Below are 18144 nucleotides of genomic sequence, written 5' to 3' on the forward strand. Positions count from 1 at the left end.
TACCTACTTCCATCTGAAAAGTAGTTACGAAATATTTCTATCACACCTGATAGTTTGTTAAAGTGCACCATCATAGTACAGTGGAGTCCGTCAAGGCTATGGGCATAAATAGATGTTAATACAGTGGAGTTCCGTCTACACAGGTTACATTTCAGATGTATGAAAGGTGAGTGACAGTTGCTGAGTAAATTGCACGTATCACCAGTGAAGATATTTGGGTGACGGTTGCTGAATAAATCGCACGTCCCGCTGTCAGAGTAATACTGACTTGTTTTGTATTTTAAAAGTGTAATCCCGTTCGTAATGGTTCGGAACTAATTTCTGATAGTATTACTATTTATTGTAAGTCATGACGGCTGCGCTGATACATTAATAGTAAAGCAAAGAAGTAAATGTTATCACTCTTACTGCTAATTGTGTAATTAGAGCAAATTTGTAGGTGTATTGTTTCACGCTCTTATCAGAGAAAGCAAAGGTGTGTAAGGAAAATCATTAATATGTCCAAATTTGATAATTGAATGATGTAAAGCAGTATACTTGGCCGGTGCTATTATGTACGTCGTCCTTGTCTTGTGTCCCTGAGAGTGGGTTAGTGCGTCGTCTTTCTGAAGTTGGCTAGAGCTGCATATCATTTCCCAGATGTCAAATTTAGTCATTCATCACCTTGGATATAACAGACTTATCAGTTACAATTACGTGGAAGAAGATTAAAGGAAACTCAAAGTCTGAATACTGAGTTGATGTTTATGGACCGGTTTTTTTAATAGTGTAAATTGACATTTTTCCTTTTCTTCGTTTTTATTTTTCTGTTTCTCCAAAGACAACTTTGTATTATCGAAGATTTGTGAACAATAAACATATTCCAATTGATATATATATTTAATATGTTTCCAAAAATACCGATAGAATAGATAGACTGCCAACAGACTATCGAGGAATTATGTAGTAAGGTAAGATTGATTACATTTCTTATGATATTGTTTATTATAAGGTAGTAATTTCATTTGGTTGCACCAGAATGCAAGAGCCTTAAAAGGTTATCCAAGTCAAACATAACTTGTAGAACGTAAGAGAGAGAAGTTACAAATTTCCCATATGTAGAAAGTGTCCCACCCCATAAATGAGAATTTTAAAAAAATTGCTAGGATACCTTCTGTTTGTTTTAAATAAAGAGTTAATATACTGAATTTCAGTTCTCTAAGTCAAATAGCTTGTGAGATACTCAATTTGTCACAAAAATTTCGAACCCCACTTTCCCTTAGGATATGTTTTATAATGAAAGTGATATGATAATATCTCAATTGGGATTGGGGCTTAACTACATACCAAAAATCATTTCATTTGACTTTGCAATTTGGCCGTGATGATCAGGTATACATAGTTACATTCAATGTTTTATACAATATGTCGTATATTACTGGTAATTCAGAAATATATATTTTCTAGTAGTTAGCTCCTCGAAAAACTTATAGGCTGTGTTTCGAAAGCCAAATAGTAAGAACGATTGCTATTATTACAATTACAAATATCAATATCCAAAAGTGCCTGATGTTTTTTTGTTACTTACGTATACTTATCTCAGGTAAGTAAACAGAAACAAATGGAAAAGGAAGAAAAATGAAGACTTTGACAGTAAAGCGTACACAAATTCACCAGTGTTAAGAAGATGCTATCTACAATACACTGAACAGAGTGAGTCATAGTGGGTCGGTGAGTCACGGTGGGTGGAGGTTGAGGTGGGTCATGTCTTGTTGACCCACGACCCATTGACCCACACCATCTCTGGTGCACCCACATACAAGCCACTAGACCAGCAGACAAGTCTTTTAGAAGATAAGACTTTTAAACCGTAAATATATATTCTGTAAGGTCCCCGAGAGCCGAGATTTATTGTCGAGAAGAGAGCATTGAAATCTGGTCACATATTGGTGATAAGATGGTTTGGATTTCATGAATAATTAATACGTTTCTGACCAGAGTATGTACTTATTTACAGAGTCGGACTGGAGGGTATAGGGCCCCGGCAGGATCCTCACTTGGAGGGCCATATGTTCCCTTATTATTATTATTATTATTATTATTATTATTATTATTATTATTATTATTATTATTATTATTATTATTATTATTATTATTACTAGTAGTAGTAGTAGTAGTACAAGTTTAACAGTCTTGTAAAACCTTCGCGATGGGGGTTGGCTTTTCTTCATAGAGTTGTCAGCTTCATTTACTCGAGGCAATGAGGCCCCAAAGTGGAGACCTAGTCTGTTTCTTTATGGTGTTGCAATAACTTGTCAAACGACTTACAGAGGGCGGCCGCAATACACATTTAAACAATATGATTCTGGGGCCCCATTCTTCATATTGTTGAAATATATTCTTACTAGGCCACAAACACAGGACCCCAAATAGGACTTTATAATACTGTTAGTTTCATTCCAATAATGGGATTCCAAGAATACGAAGTATATTCAATACTAGCGGGTCATTGAACTCTGGGAACGGAACAAACTACAATATAGGGTGCCCCAAAAGTAGGTGTACATCCCTGCATTGATGAAGTATAACATTCTAGTTTATGGGTTTATTCGCATCGGCTGTTTCGAGCTTAAAGTATAAGTAAAAAGATATTAAGAACAAATAATAAAGAAACTAAGTCTACCTGATGGATAACAATAAGAAATGATATAAAATACAATGAGCTGATCAGTATGGGACTGTATACCTACTTTTGGGCCACCCTATATATATTTAGAGAGAGCCCCGGCAGGAATTCCTGCCCTCCTGCCCTGGCCAGTCCGAGCCTGCTTATTTATTAAAATTGAAAGAAATTGTAACAGTTTCAATAACTTAATGTTATCTTCATCAGAAGTTAACTGAAAAAAAAAATATCTTCTTCATACTATTATTTCATTATTGTTGTATACTTTTAATCGTTTCACTTTATGATTTTAAATTTTTAACATGTAACAATCAGGTATTTTTATAATTTCTATTCTATTCTATTCATCTCCCTTGCGGGAGATTTTATAATTAAAAGTCACAGCACTAAGGCCAAGTTGACTGCTTCACTAGAATTGTTTTAAATCTTTTTGTTGTTATTATAATTGTAGAAGATGGCCCGTTCCAAAATGGACGAATTGGCCTGTTTCAAATAGTTCTGTTTCCACACTAGTTTGTGAATTAAAAAGGAAGGCAGAAGCGTAGAACATACAAAAAATTATGTAAAACACTATAAAAATTGTAATAAACTAAATTATGTCCAAAATTGAAATTGTTGTTAAAAATTAAATTGAAATAATTGAAGAGCATGACGCTCCATTGTGTAGAACATTCTACGCCATCTTGCCAACCTTTTATAATTTACTGTTTCATTTTAAATTTTTATTACCTAGGTATTACAGTTTTTATGATCATTATTATTTTCACTTTCCTCTTTATTATTATTATTATTATTATTATTATTATTATTATTATTATTATTATTATTATTATTATTATTATTATTATTATTATTATTATAACAAATTCCAAATATCAGTTAAATTTGAGGTTTCCTCTCAATTCAATGTTCTATCATATAATTTTATTTTTATTGCTTCTCTTTCACTGGCTGATAATTGTTATTCGGACTAAACCATTTCGGTTGATGTATTTTTGTAGGCGCTGCGCTGTGGGATTTTTTTGTATGCCAATTTCATGACAGGTCTATGCCATGTGCTTGAGGAAACGTTAAATCCCAGCTTTTAGTTTGTCGTCGTTGCTAAAGAGTTCATTCCGGCCAAATGTTCTTTCAACTTTCAAACATGTGCTAGTCACTGGTTTGCTCAACCTTTTGCGACTGTCTCGTGAGAAATTCACGGTTTCCCCTTTCTTTCTTTGTCATGAATTTCAGTACGACCAGCTGCAAACTTTTTTTATACCGTTGTCGGAATCCATGCACGACTCACCCGACACTTCCGTCAATTGGCTATAAATTTCAATTGGATTAATTCCTTCTGCGTTCAAATACCGAATAACTGTGCGAAGTTTGTTCTTGGTGGTAGCCTGGGCAAGACCTTCATTACCAGGGGCTGCGAAGTCAAGACTGACCGTCCTAGTGAGGTATGGAGAGGCTTGTTTGAGAGTGATGGGGGACAACAAACACCCGTAAGAACAATTTTCCTACGTCCCCAATACGTTGGAGAACTTATTTTTAGAATTAACTTCGTATATATTTCATCTTTGAACATTTTTTCATTAAACGCTAGTAACATTGGAGATTTATTGTATGAACTTAATGATCTGGTTAAACCCTTAAGTATTCGCGCGGAATGTTCACAGAGTCCCCCCCAAACAGGTAAATTTTGTGTTGCTAGCCAGAAGTCCTGATGAAAAACATATAAATAAATGTCTCAAAACCAGTACAACAAATCTAATTACTGCAAATATTTTTAAAAACATGTCTAGAGTTATGCTACATTGTCTTAATTATTTAAAAAAAACTATTTTTATTGTAAAAAATATCAATTTGGGGGGCTATTGGACCCCCTCACGAGTACTGATGTCACAAAAAAAAAAGGCGTGAGTACTTACAGGTTACAGTAATTACCTGAGATATACGATGATACAGAAGCAAATAAATGTGTCTATTGGTAATTCATTAATGGCAGATGTCAACTTATGATATAAATTCTTTCGAAATTTTTAAATTGGTAATAGATTAGTTGTTTAGTGGAAGGTTAATCTTTTTTTTTCAATACAAAAATCAACGCATGAAACTTGAATGCACATATTGCCTAACATTAAATCTGAATTACATGCATTGGTAATCTTATCAATAATCGAAAGCGGGTCTGCCACACTATACGATGGAACGCTACTTAGTCAGGAAGGAGCTGATATGGTCCAGTAATGCTAGAAAGTCTCAGTGATGTAGTGAAGAAAAGAAATGCCTTCATAATAGGCAAATCTAAATGTTAAATAAAAGTATAGCAAAATAGAGGGGGAAATAAACAGACGAAAAGTCCGGGCCATCCCACTAATTTTTTTTTCGCTCCTATATCTTAAATTAAATCGGCATGTAGCAGTTGTTAATGAATGATTTACTTATGAAATATAAACAAAATCACCTGTCTTTTTGAGACAATCTTCTTTAAAAAGAACTCATTCCTAAGAACAGGAGGTAACCCATGTGGAATTCTTACGAGAAAAAGTTATTCTATATTGTAGGGTTGTTAGTAGATAAGCAGCACTATAGGATGTAAATCTGTGACGTAAACTGCTCCGGTTCCGATTCCGTTTCGGTTTCGATTCAGTTCCATACAACTCGTTCTCTTTTACGATTTTTTTTCATATGCTATTATAATAAATGAGTACGGCCCCTTTCTTCACCCCTAGCTAAAAAAAGTAGTCATAGCCTTTCTTATGTATTGGAATATGTACTACTATGCTATAGACTAGACTCTGCTATATTAAATACGGGTTGAAAAAGTGGTCATAGCGTTTCGTGTGTGTGTGTGTTACATATGAATGAAAAAACGGGTGGTACTCATTTATTAACGTATAAAAACGGTCGTAAAAGAGAACGAGTTCTATTGAATATCATCGGAATGAATCGAAATCAAAACAAAACAATAAATAAGTATGTAGCTAATATAATAGTATTTATTAAGATTGATGTTATGTAAAATTTTATACTGAACTGAATCGGAACCGGAACCGGAACTGAAACATTTTACGTCACAGTGATTTTCTTCCCATCGTGCTGCTTATCTAGTGTTGTTCATTAACCACGTTTAAATAAAGTTGTCAGATAATTTTTCGAAAAACTCGCCCACGTGAGTAAGTTAAACCTTTTGGATTTTTTTTTAAGAATAAATTATACCATGCTATGGGGTTCTTAATTAAATATTGATTTATGAAATCTAAACAAAAACGTTAAAACGTTAAAGGAGTTTTCCAGAAATTTGCATATAAAAAATCACCCTCTAGACAGATATCCACATTACTGTTAGAAAGAAAATCGATAGCCCCTGGAGGTATCCAATAAAAATCTTAAAATTTAATTTAGGTACGTTGTACAGTATGGCCCAGAGCCAAGTGTGCTAATATTGAATTGAATTCAAAATGTCTTTATTCATGAGGCGAGATTCAGCCGTTTGGCTGCTCTACCACCTAATCTAACAAATGAAACCAATCACAAGACCTATTTCGATCAAATTTTGAACATTGATGAACATCGTAGAAAAATGAAAGTGACTACCTTTCTGACTTAATAACTCTTGAACCACCCGACCGATCTCGATCAAATTTTCAAGATAGATGAGGTTCAGACCTAGGATGGATTTTGTCATTTCTCTTTAGCGGTGTACCTTACGGGAAACTTAAAAATGAAGGAGGAAGATATTTAAAAATGATCCAAAAAGAGCGATATTAGTGTGTAATCCATAATTTTCAGGGTCACTAAGATTAACAGTGGCACACTAATGCCATTTAAATCTAAATGCACCCCTTTATGTCCAAAATGAAATTTATTCTCCAGTGGCGTATTTAGGGAGTGGCTATCGCGCTTAAGCCCTTCCCCCGAAATAAATTTGTTATATGTAAAACTTCATTAAAATTTGCCATATCCAAAGGGAATTATATAAGTGCTTGTTCATGTGTTGTGTATAGTACCTACCCCCGGAACAAAATCCTAAATACGCCACTGCATGAGAATATACAAAAATCTCACATCGAATGAGAATACACAAACATCTAAACAACAAACGAACAGGTGGGTAGTCATCCGAAAATGATTTTCTTGTCATGTAATGTATGAGTTAACGAAACGTGTAAATCCTTATTAATCTCGAATTAGATTTTCGTCACGATTACTGTATTTTCCTTTCATCTATCACATCTCATTTTTTTTTTTAAAGTATGAAGCAAAAGCAAATAGTGGTAGGAAGAAAAATCCAAGTTACGCTTTTTTCTTTAAAATAAAGAAGAAAAATACGTTAATATCATTAGCGAATCAGTGATCAGGCTTATGGTTGGTTTGGCTGCGAGCTCAGCCGGAACAAGTTAGCGTAACATCCGGAGAATGGTTTCCTTCCTCCATCGAAAGATGGGGGTTTCTGTGAAGACTGATTAGAGATGGCCTGTTTCCTAGCAACGGAGAACATCTAGAACCAACCATCAAACCACACAAAAAATACTATATATATAAAATCATAGTGGGTACCAACCAACTGACGGAACTTTGAAACTATGTACAAATACTAAAAAGGAGGAACTTGTTCTAGGAACGATGAAGGGAAAAAACAAACAGATTTGGCTCAAATTCAACTCATTAGACGAAAAGGAAATGAGTTTTTTTTTAGAACAAAGGAGAAGAATTTGTTGTTTAGTTTTCTGTGGGAATGGGGTTAATTCTATTCTTGTTTTAAATCCAAATTTAGAGGCATTTCGAACAGATATTTGGGTATATCCCTTCTCCAACCATTAACCTAATGAGGTTCACTTTACGTAGTTTCCTATTGCCTTTGCCGCTGATCTTTGTTTAGTGCGTGCACCTTTGATGCACGTGCTCTTGAATTAAATTTCCAGTGAGAAATCATTGTACACATTACAGTGGTTCAGATTCGACTTTAGATTTTACACAATTAAAAAAAAAAAAAAAAAAAAAAGATTGTGTTAACTCAACAAAATGGCTCTGTGATACACAAGTTGTACTAAATTTTGACATGCCTGGAATTACTTTCACTCCATCGGATTTTATTAAAACGATAGATGTAAGGTGAACTATCTCACATGCAGTGTTGGGGAAATATCAATTGAATTAACAATTAATCTTTAAGTTTAATTGTTTGTTACGTTTAACAACTAAAACAAGTAATTGTCAATTACTAATTGCAGCTGGCTTTCATCCATGAAAACCAATTGCAATATAGCCTATCAATCAATTGAAAGTAATTGCTGTGAAAAGTAATTGCAATTAAATTCAGTCATTCAATTGCAATTGAATGCAGTTTGCAATTAATTGAATTGTAATTAATTTCCACGGCAATGAATTGCAATTAAATTTCCACTACAATAAATTGCAATTAATTTCCATATACTTGAGAGTAAATCCAGAATCATAGTTTTCAGGAGAAAAAGACAATAACGATTTTTTGTGTTGAACATGAAAATTTTTCGTGCTATACAAGAATCATAGCACATATTAAAGTGAAACTGTTACTAAAACATAAACTCGTCAAGACTTTCAGTATGACACTTGCTAGAGAATAGGCACAGAGAATATCATCATCATCATCATAGGTTTTCTGCCCTTACTGGGAGGTCACTTGCAGCAGCTGAGAAGCTTCTATGCTCCACGGTCCTCCGCTAACTTCTTCCTCTTCACGTATGATCTTTCTGTTTTTATATTATCCATTAATTGTAGTCTCCTTCGCCCCTCCCTCTCTTTCCAGCCACCATACCCTCTAGGACGTTCCTCATGATACAATTTCTTCTTAGGCAATTTCCCAACTAGTTTCTCTTCCTCTTCTTAACAAAATCTAAAAGTGTTCTTTTTCTCCCCCACCATTTCTAATACCCTCACATTCGTTTTCCGCTTGACCCAACTACTTCTTTCTCCTTCAACATTTGGGCTACACAGTCTATCCCTACCCTCATATAAGTCTTCAACGTATTCTTTCCATCTTCCTATGACCTCATTTCTCTTGCTGACTACCTTCACATTCTTATTTTCTACTGCCATCATAATACACAGAGAATAAGGTATAAAATAAACTTATCATAAACTATTAAACTTTATTTTTCAAAATTAATGTCAATTAGCTAGCAGAGAGACGATAGTAACATAATAATGAACACCGAAATCATAATAAGTCATTTTCTTCTTCCAGATAAAACATTGCAAACAAATGACGCAATCGGATTCAAACACAAGATAAGTAAGCATTAGCCGAATATAAAATTCTACAGTAATGCTGCAAAAGCTGATATATCGGTTACTTCCAGCTTAGTAGGTTACAGGGTCTGTCTGGGTCAGTCTTGGTCTGAGAAGTGATGCCCAGACCTGGTTGACCTGTCTGAGAAGTAATACCTACAGATGGACAGACAGAGCAAATATGTGAATTTTTGTAAACCAAACTCTTAAAAAATCACTATTCAGCAGCGTCGGAAATCTGTCATCAACATTGGGAGGGACATATAAGACCGTTTTCTTTCTTTCTTTTTCTTTCTTTGCTAAGCGATGTTCAAAATATTTGTGAAGTTGAAAAACAACCCTGTGGAGGATCAGGGAGCAGAGTTGTCTTCAACATTGCGAGGCGGGCAGATTTGAGGCTTACTCTGGGGGGACATCAATTTCATCTCACGTTCCTTTGTGGCAATCGGACACAAATCATCACATCCCCCCCCAAAAAAAACACATTTCAAATTGAATTTTTTGGGGAGGGGAGGTCCTCCCCAGTTACATGTCCCCCTCATCCCCCCGGGATTTGCGCTAGTGCTATTTAGAATTGTTATTTATAATAATTAATGCGCAAATACATGATAGTCATTCTATAGAATATTCGGTTTTATCATAATCTATGGGAAACATGTTTTTTTTTCTTTTTTAACATATGAATTATGCTTCTGAAAAACAAAATACTCCAATCATTAAGATCGTGTCTTTTGCTTTCCAGTGCTAATCATAGTGAACTACAATAGCAATGCAAGTATTTTTTCACTGCTGGTGTTTTAAATGCATTTTGTTGAAAGCTCTGTAAACTATCTATCTAACTATATCTATGGTTGTGACTTAATAACTCTCGAACCACCCGACCGATCTCGATCAAATTTTCAACACAGATGAGGTTCGGGCCTGGGATAGTTTTCTATCATTTCACTTTGAAGGTGTGACTTAGAGGAGGGGAAGAGGGATATATATACACACAGAGAGGCGAATCCAAGGGAGGCTATAGCCTCCTTTGACACTCAAGTATACACTGGATAAAATGGGCGTCAATCCTGCTTTTTACTGAATAAAACTGCAAACTATGGTTTAGTCCCTTCCTTGATCATATTCTGTATCCTGTATCCTGTATATATAGGGTGGCCGAAAAGTAGGTATACACACCTGCATTGATCAAGTATAACATTCTAGCTTATGGGTATATTTACTTCGGTTGTCAAGGGCTTAAGATATAAGTAAAAAGAAATTAGGTCTACCTGTTTGATAACAATAGAAATTATATCAAATACAGTGAGCAGATCAGTATGGATCTGCCTGATCTATTTTTGGGTCACCCTGTATATATGTATATGATCGAAAATGATAGATATTTGTGTCGAATTCATAGTTTTTGGGACGTCTAAGATGATTTGTGACAGTTTTCGTGTCCTTCATGTCCAAAATGAAATGTATTCTCTCCTTGCGAAGAACGGAAATTCTGTTAATATTCTAATAAACTGATTTCAATGGGATGGTAATATTGCTCTAGGAAGTTTTGTGCATTTTCATGTATTTGTGTTTCCATTCAACATATTCGCCTGTCCAAATATATTACTAATATTAGCTACGAGAGACGAGATAAGAAATAAGGTTTTCTCGTCTCGTTCGTCTAGATTTTTTTCTTATCTTCTTTTGTAAACTAATATACAAAATTAATGCCCTAATGTTTCTCTTATGTTCAGACCTACAAGTTATTAGAATCCTTTCGTGTCACTATAAGCCCATGAAGTATGTGATATAACATTTAAACCATATTTCCAATCAAGGGCGCCCATGTTGTGGTTTCCAGGGGGGGGGGGGCAAGTATAAGCGACATTTCAAATACAGGTTCAAATTTTGCTGTAACTAATGTAAAAATTCTATTGGGTGTTTCGATATTCCCAAGTATAATTTCCTCTTAGGGAGGGCAAGCACCCCACCCTGCCCCCTGATGGGCGCCCTTGTTTCCAATTGAAGTATGTATTTTGTGTAATTATTTACCTACTTTTAAACATTGATAAATGCTCTTCCTTATGTTTGTAAAATTACTTTAGCAATGTATATTTTTTTTACTATGAATTATGTAACATTAATTACTATGAATTATGTATCGCTCGACAAATACGAGACGAAACATTTCACGTCTCATGGATAACACCAAGGGCGCCGATTCTGAGGGGGTACAGGGGGCCTGGGGCCCCCCAAAGCTCATGTGAGCCCCAGCATTGTATTTATCAATATACAATATTTGGCATAATTTGAATGCAATTTTTCTTAAAGTCCTCACATATACCTTCTGCAAACAAACACATATCTGAATGCCCCCCCCCCTCGAAAGTTACAGAGAAATCGGCGCTCTTGAATAACCCTATATATTACTCATCTTTGGTCTTAAAGCCTCCTTAATTTAATATTCTTAGGTTAGTTATAAACTCAATTGTTGGATCCTTAACCAAAATTATAAATACGATCTCTAAAATAAACATTAAGGAAGAAGCAGTATCATAAATTCTTCACAGTATTCCATAACGCTGCCTTGTATGTGTGGACCCAAATTGGATACATCCGTAGTATTGCTTTAAGAGCGGGTCTTGTAAGAGGAAGAAGCGCGGGACGGGAGATGAATGGTGCATCAAACCCAGAAGGGCGTGAAATTGGGAAATGGGTAGATATTGAAGAATCCCAACGAACCAGAACAAGCAGAGGCCACAGGAAGTCAGAGTTATGATTAGGTTGTAATTCGGAGTATCTGTGTTCACATCTGGATGCTTTGAAGCTGCTGAGATACTCCTTATGAAAAAAAAAAATCTCTTCCAGTAATATTATCCCTTATTTGCTGTTTATAATGTACTCACGAGTCAAGGACTACCTCTACATATACCAACTTACATCTATGGTCTACTCTTATAAATCATGATAAAGTATTGGTTTAAGCTACTAGGAGGTTTATCGGTGCAGAAACAAAAAAACTAGTAGCAGAGATGATCATCTCGCAATCGCTCGCGCGGGTTCAAGGTCACTATTTGCTAATGCCAGTGATACTCACACTAGTCCAGACTTTCACTAGTTACTACAAGTCAAATTTCTATGTGTTTCGGTTCAAAGTAGAGCGAAACTGGTGGGCCTACGCTCGGGTAGGATATAGACACAAAGCAATGGTGAGATAGGAGCATAAAGGAAGACAAGCGCGAAAAATACACAACAAACTGTGCTAAGTGGTCACAAGTTACCTTTGTACTACAACTCCATACTATTGAACAACAGTCTTTAACGCTGGTTTTATATTTACAAAATGACCTACAACTTTTTCGCCTATATAAAAAAAGTTCCTTAAACATTAGTCTTCATTTGAGAACTGACACATTTTACCCGTAAATTTTCAAAAATGTCTTCATATTCTTAAATACACCTTTTATCGAGAATACCGTATTTACGCGAAACTAATGTGTGCTATTTTGTACAAATGTAGTATCCAAAATCATGGTGCACATTAGAATGTAAGCCGCATTAAGTTCGAGTACGACTAGAATTTGTAGTTCAGCAACTTAATTCAAATTTATCGTTCCTTACGTCACAATTTATTGTTGCAATTCTCGACTTCGTTGCGTTTAGAATAATATTGCATATTGTATTTGAATTATGCAGTCATGGAATAGAAGGCTAATAGAAAATAACCTAGTTTCCAAGGATGTTATAAAATAGAGGATCTGCCCATATGTATCTTTAACACATGAACTCAATGAAGCCAAAAAACAACCGAGCATCGTCTGATCCGGCACGTTTGATTGGCTAATCTCGTTTCCGCCATGATTGTTGGCTCGAAACATTGTGATCTTAGTGGCGCTGAGTGGGCAGAGTAGGTGTGGTGAAGCTGTGACGTATGGCTTCACGATTTTGTTGTATGGGCAGATCCTCTATTTTATAACTTCCTTGCTAGTTTCAAACGTAGTGTTGAGCTACTGTTCATTCAAAATATTTATTTCCTGTAGGTGGTAGAGTAATTTATTTAACAATGAATGTATGACACAAGAATAGGCTAACTGTAAACTATCTGTTCTGATAATTTATCTACAAATCCATTGTTGTATAAAAGAATATAAATTTACCCTGCCATTGGTGTGCATTGCATTCACCAATAAACCGATCTACGATTTTAAATTTTAAATTTGGAATTCGGATTCGATTCTATGTCCGATTAGATTCACGCAAATATGTTATTTTCATAGATGAAGGAAAGAAGGGACAGATTAACAATACGTCGACAACTCAAACTGGGAAGAAAGTAGTGTTTGTGGAAAGTTTATCAGTAGTAAATAATTAAAAGAACTGCAATTAACAAGACGATGCTGAAAAAGAAATTTAGTACCATGATTAAAATCTTGGGTATGGAAATTACAATCTAACTTAACCTGTTCAAAACAAAACTAAGCTCCCTTACTATTCAACAATTTTGACCCAATCCGTAAGATTAGCTGAAATCATTGACAACCGACCCACCTCATTCGATACCAAGAATCTATATGAGTACAAAGAGAGCATGGTGACTTATGTCATACACTGAGAAAAATCCGTTCTCCGGACAGTAGTATATTGTCCAAATATACGGAATCCCCTAGCTTACTACATAAATCAGTACGGAGCATACGTTATCCATATGCTACATAGGCACTGCTCTTAGATGTTACATTATGCCGTTGCAGGATGTCTGATATCTAACAGTCTTCGTTATATTACATACATATATGTATGTTACCTTCGTCAGCCATATGTTACGTTCATTTATATGTGAGATCCTGACCGCGTATATTGTTTCATACGGAAAGTACGTATAGATGGAATCCTTTTGCAGAAAGTAGTATAAGATATGCGTTTTCAGTTATACGTTTGCTTCACGTTAAGTTCAAAAACTACAGGATTTACCAATGTAATATACGATTTTACGTACGTCATTTACAATTTTATTTCTCAGTGTAAAAACTAAGTACCAAAAAAAAAACACTTAAAAAGGTGTGTTAGATGATTACTACAAGAAGAATGTTATCTAAACCGTTTAGGCAGGAATATAGGAGGGAGCCTGTGCGGTAGCGTGGATGTGCGTTGCTAGGGAGCAGGAGCGTCAGTGATAATAGTTGTACGCCTAAACAAGGATAGTGGGAAATCGCTTACGTCAAGTTGGCGATCACACTTTCAGCCACCACCTAATATAATAGATTATTTTGTGCTCAATTTGTGCTAGTTTGTGCTGCACTAGTTAGTGAATAAAACAAATAGAATATTGGTTGCCAACTTAACGTCAAGTTAGCGACCACATTTTGAAAAACAACTGCCAACAGCGTGACATTAACAAGTGATTTTGTACTTAGTTTGTGCTAATTTATGGTCCATACATTAGAAGTTTTGATGCAACAGTTAATAAATGAAATCAAAAAGGTTGGTCGCCAACTTGGCGTCAAGATACCGACCACATTTTGAAAAATAAGTACCAGCAACACTGATATTTTATGCTTAAGTTATTAGAATTTGTGCTGCAATAGTTACTGGATAAACAAAAATAAAACAGAAAGGTGTCTCCATCTCAGCGACTGATTTTATTATTTTCAATGGTGAAAGTGAGGTCGCTGAAATTTGATTCTTCCCTTTTGTACTTCTACCTTATTATACATGTAAGAGGTGAGGTGATTTTAGTTTAGCGTCCCGTTCAGCAGCGAGGCTATATGAGACGTGGACCTACTGATTAACGTGGAATCCGAACCACATGAGCTCCCGCCGGGAATTGAACCCGGGTCTCCCACGCCAAAGGCGCGTACGCTAACCGCTTAGCCACGAGGGAGCTCTATACATGTAAGAGGTAAGATCCTGATATATTTCGAGTAATTATACATTGGCATTGCAAAATCATATAACATATTCACACATATTTTACAAATGTCATATATACTGTATATATGGATGTGTGTGTGTGTGTATGTAAACTAGGTCAGTATCGAAATTGGGACGTTAATCTACCGTACATAATATGCAAGTGTATAATATATATAAAGACAAGAAAAGTTAATAAAACGACTAGTAACATAGCTACATGGAATTTGGTTCTTTATGTATGAATCAAATCTTAACATTTGAGAACTGAAATATCATTAGAAACATCCTCCTTAGCAATTTACGCTTTCACGGCATTTATTTATATAAAAAGATCTCTAATAATTTCAAAAGCTTCCTTTTTTTCAGTAATGCTATTTTAATAAGTCGCGATTTCATCTGCACATAGACATATGAATAATTTGCTCCAACTAACCTAACTAGTGACCAGTTTTACAGAAAACAACTAAATGCGATAAAACTTTTAATTTTCTATACGAAATACGTATGCAGGATGTAGGTGAACTTTTAAACTATGGTCTGCGCCTCTTTAAATAAATTCATCTCAACTTTCAGAGGTTAGTTGGGTTTTGAAAGTATGAAATTGATTAAAATATGAAATAATAAGAGCGTATGTTCTATTTTTTCATTCGTACATATTTAGGAAAAGTATATATGAAACATACTGTCACTGTTATTTTCATTTCACTTCAAACATTACCTCTTCAGCAAAAGCAAGGACAACCTTCCCATCACTTCGTCTATAAGTCTATATGCATTCTGCAGAGTGGTCTAGAAAGGCTTGTGGAAGCACGAGGTGTGCTGCTATAAATTAGTTTGTGGTCACTTTGTAATCTGGAGAACTTCTGGCGTCTGTTTGTGGATTTTCACTCGAGTCTCAAGCGGCGAAATGCTACAAACAAGTTAACGGTAGCCTTCACTGAAGTTATACGTATCCGGGAAGGGTAAAATATCACGGCATCTCCCTGACCCCCTACAAATCATCGCAAGAGGGATCGGAAGAGCGGCAGAAACTGTCTGGATCGAGTCTAAGGGAGTTCACGTGAAGACGTGAGGAATTAGTATCGACCTCTGCGAGGTAATTGGCCAAATCAGTGTTTCTCTTCTACGATAGACGAGGGCAGAAGGATTCATACACATATTTCTCTGGTTCTGGACGTCATATCTCTCAGTTGGAGATATTTTACCGCTTTATGGTTTCTCCGTGAGGAAATACCAGAAGAGATATCAGCGAGGGCGCCTCGAAAATTCTTATGACGGGAACATTATTAAACGTTGTTTCCGGTAAAATTGGTTGCGGTTGGATCTAATAAACCTAATTATCACCATAATATACAGGATGTTTCAAAACAACACCGACAACGTTTGGAAGATGACACCAAGATAAGACAAAAAAGTATAGACCAACTGAATGCGGAAATTCATCATTTCGGAGTTATAGGGTCCCGAAAACATGAAACAGAAATGAACTTTAAACTTCCATAGCTCAAATACTATGGGATCTAAAGTAGTCCAGTCAAGACTTCACGTAGAAACTAGTATGTGCCCTAACCAAATATCCATATTTCAGAATCTTGTAGCACTTCCGCAACAATTTTTATAGAAGTAGTTGGTGAGTACTTCAAGTTATATGCCCGTAGCCAAACTCTCTCTATAAAAATTGTTGCGTGAGTACCGCAGGAATCTGAAACATCTATCTTTGAATAGTGCATATATTAGTTCCTAAGTGAAGTCTTGACTTGACTACGGTAGGTCCCACAGTATTGGAGCTAAGGACCTTTCATTTTTTTTTAATGTTTTCGGCAGCTATATTCGTGTTAGTATCATCTCCCAAACGTTATCGGTGTTGGGTTGAAACACACTTGATAGGAGTTATTCATTATACAATGGATAATATTTTTGTTGATTGGTGCTGGAAGTCTTGCTTGAATTACTGATGAAAGTATACTGTATGTGCACATTAAGATATAAACCCAGGACTGTGAAGAAAGAATGTTAAAATTCAAAGTTTTTAATTTAACGCCCAGCGGGTTTGTCCCTTAGGCTAGGGGGCGCAATAGCTCAGTGCTAGAGCGCTCACATCTATTGCGAGAGGTTCCTGGTTCGGGAAGAAACAGGAAAATGTAGGGGAAAATGGGAGAACGTTGAGAAAACTCACGCGAATGATGTTTCCCCTTACAAACTACTCATATGATCTGGGGTCTATCCCGGGACCTCTCAAACCAGAGGCGATCGCTCTACCTCTGACCTACTGTGCTCCTGTTTAAGATTCAATGTTAAAATAATGCACATCCTTACCTTGCCGAGTCTAGGTGTTCGCCGCGGCATTAACGAATTTCTCTTTCATGCATGATTCGAGCCCTGGAGAAAAAAAAACTTTCTTAAAATAGTTCTTTCCTCATTCTTTATTTCAGAGAAACAATTAGTTTAACGTCGTACTTATGCCCTTCCTAAAGAAGATGGATAATTCAATGAAAGTCAATGATCGTGAAAATTTTTTTTGTGCTCTCCAACCGGGTATCGAACCCGGGATAACGTGTACCAAAGACACACCCACTAGCTATTAGACCAGTGGAAAGGACATTCTCTGCTACAGATCAGTCCGTGCCGTGAGGGAGGACGAGTGGTGCGACGGCCCCCGGGCGCCGAAGTAAGAGGGCGCAAAATTCGGGGGAAGAAAGAAGAAAAAAAGAGAGAGGAAAATGTTACTCATGTTAGGAAAATGCATGTGCGCATATATAAAATGGAACAAAAAAAGCAATAAGAAATGCTCAAATTCAAAGAACAGCAGGTTTTTTTTTTTTTTTTTTTTGGAAAATTTTCTTACGCTTCTCGCCAACCATGGGGGCGCATTGCGGATGGTCTGTCGACCTCACTCGTATATACGGGAGCGCTGTCATATACTCTCGCCCTGGGTGCTGATTTTCCACGGCATGACACACTGCTTCAGATATTACAGAAGCTAAAATATTTAATAATTACTATAACATTTCTTAGCATAATTGTTAGTAAGAACGAAGTAATACTTAAGATAAACTACACAGAAGCCTATGTTTTGACACGCTTTCTGTTCTTGCCTAATTCGTCGTCCAGGCCTACGTGCCATAACTGGTTTAAAGACATTCTTTGACAATAAGGAACATATTGGCAAAACACACCATTCTACGAAGTAATACTTTCCAAATACTAAGTAATTATTATTTCTATATTTAAAATTATTATTATTTATCCTTCTTGTGTTACACATCATAAATATTTGTATAATTCACAACACTGTTTAAAATTATGTAATTCCGAAAACTACTTCTAATTAC

The sequence above is a fragment of the Thermobia domestica genome, chromosome 18, assembly GCF_964235325.1.
Source record: "Thermobia domestica chromosome 18, izTheDome1.hap1.1, whole genome shotgun sequence".
Lineage (NCBI taxonomy): Eukaryota > Metazoa > Arthropoda > Insecta > Zygentoma > Lepismatidae > Thermobia > Thermobia domestica.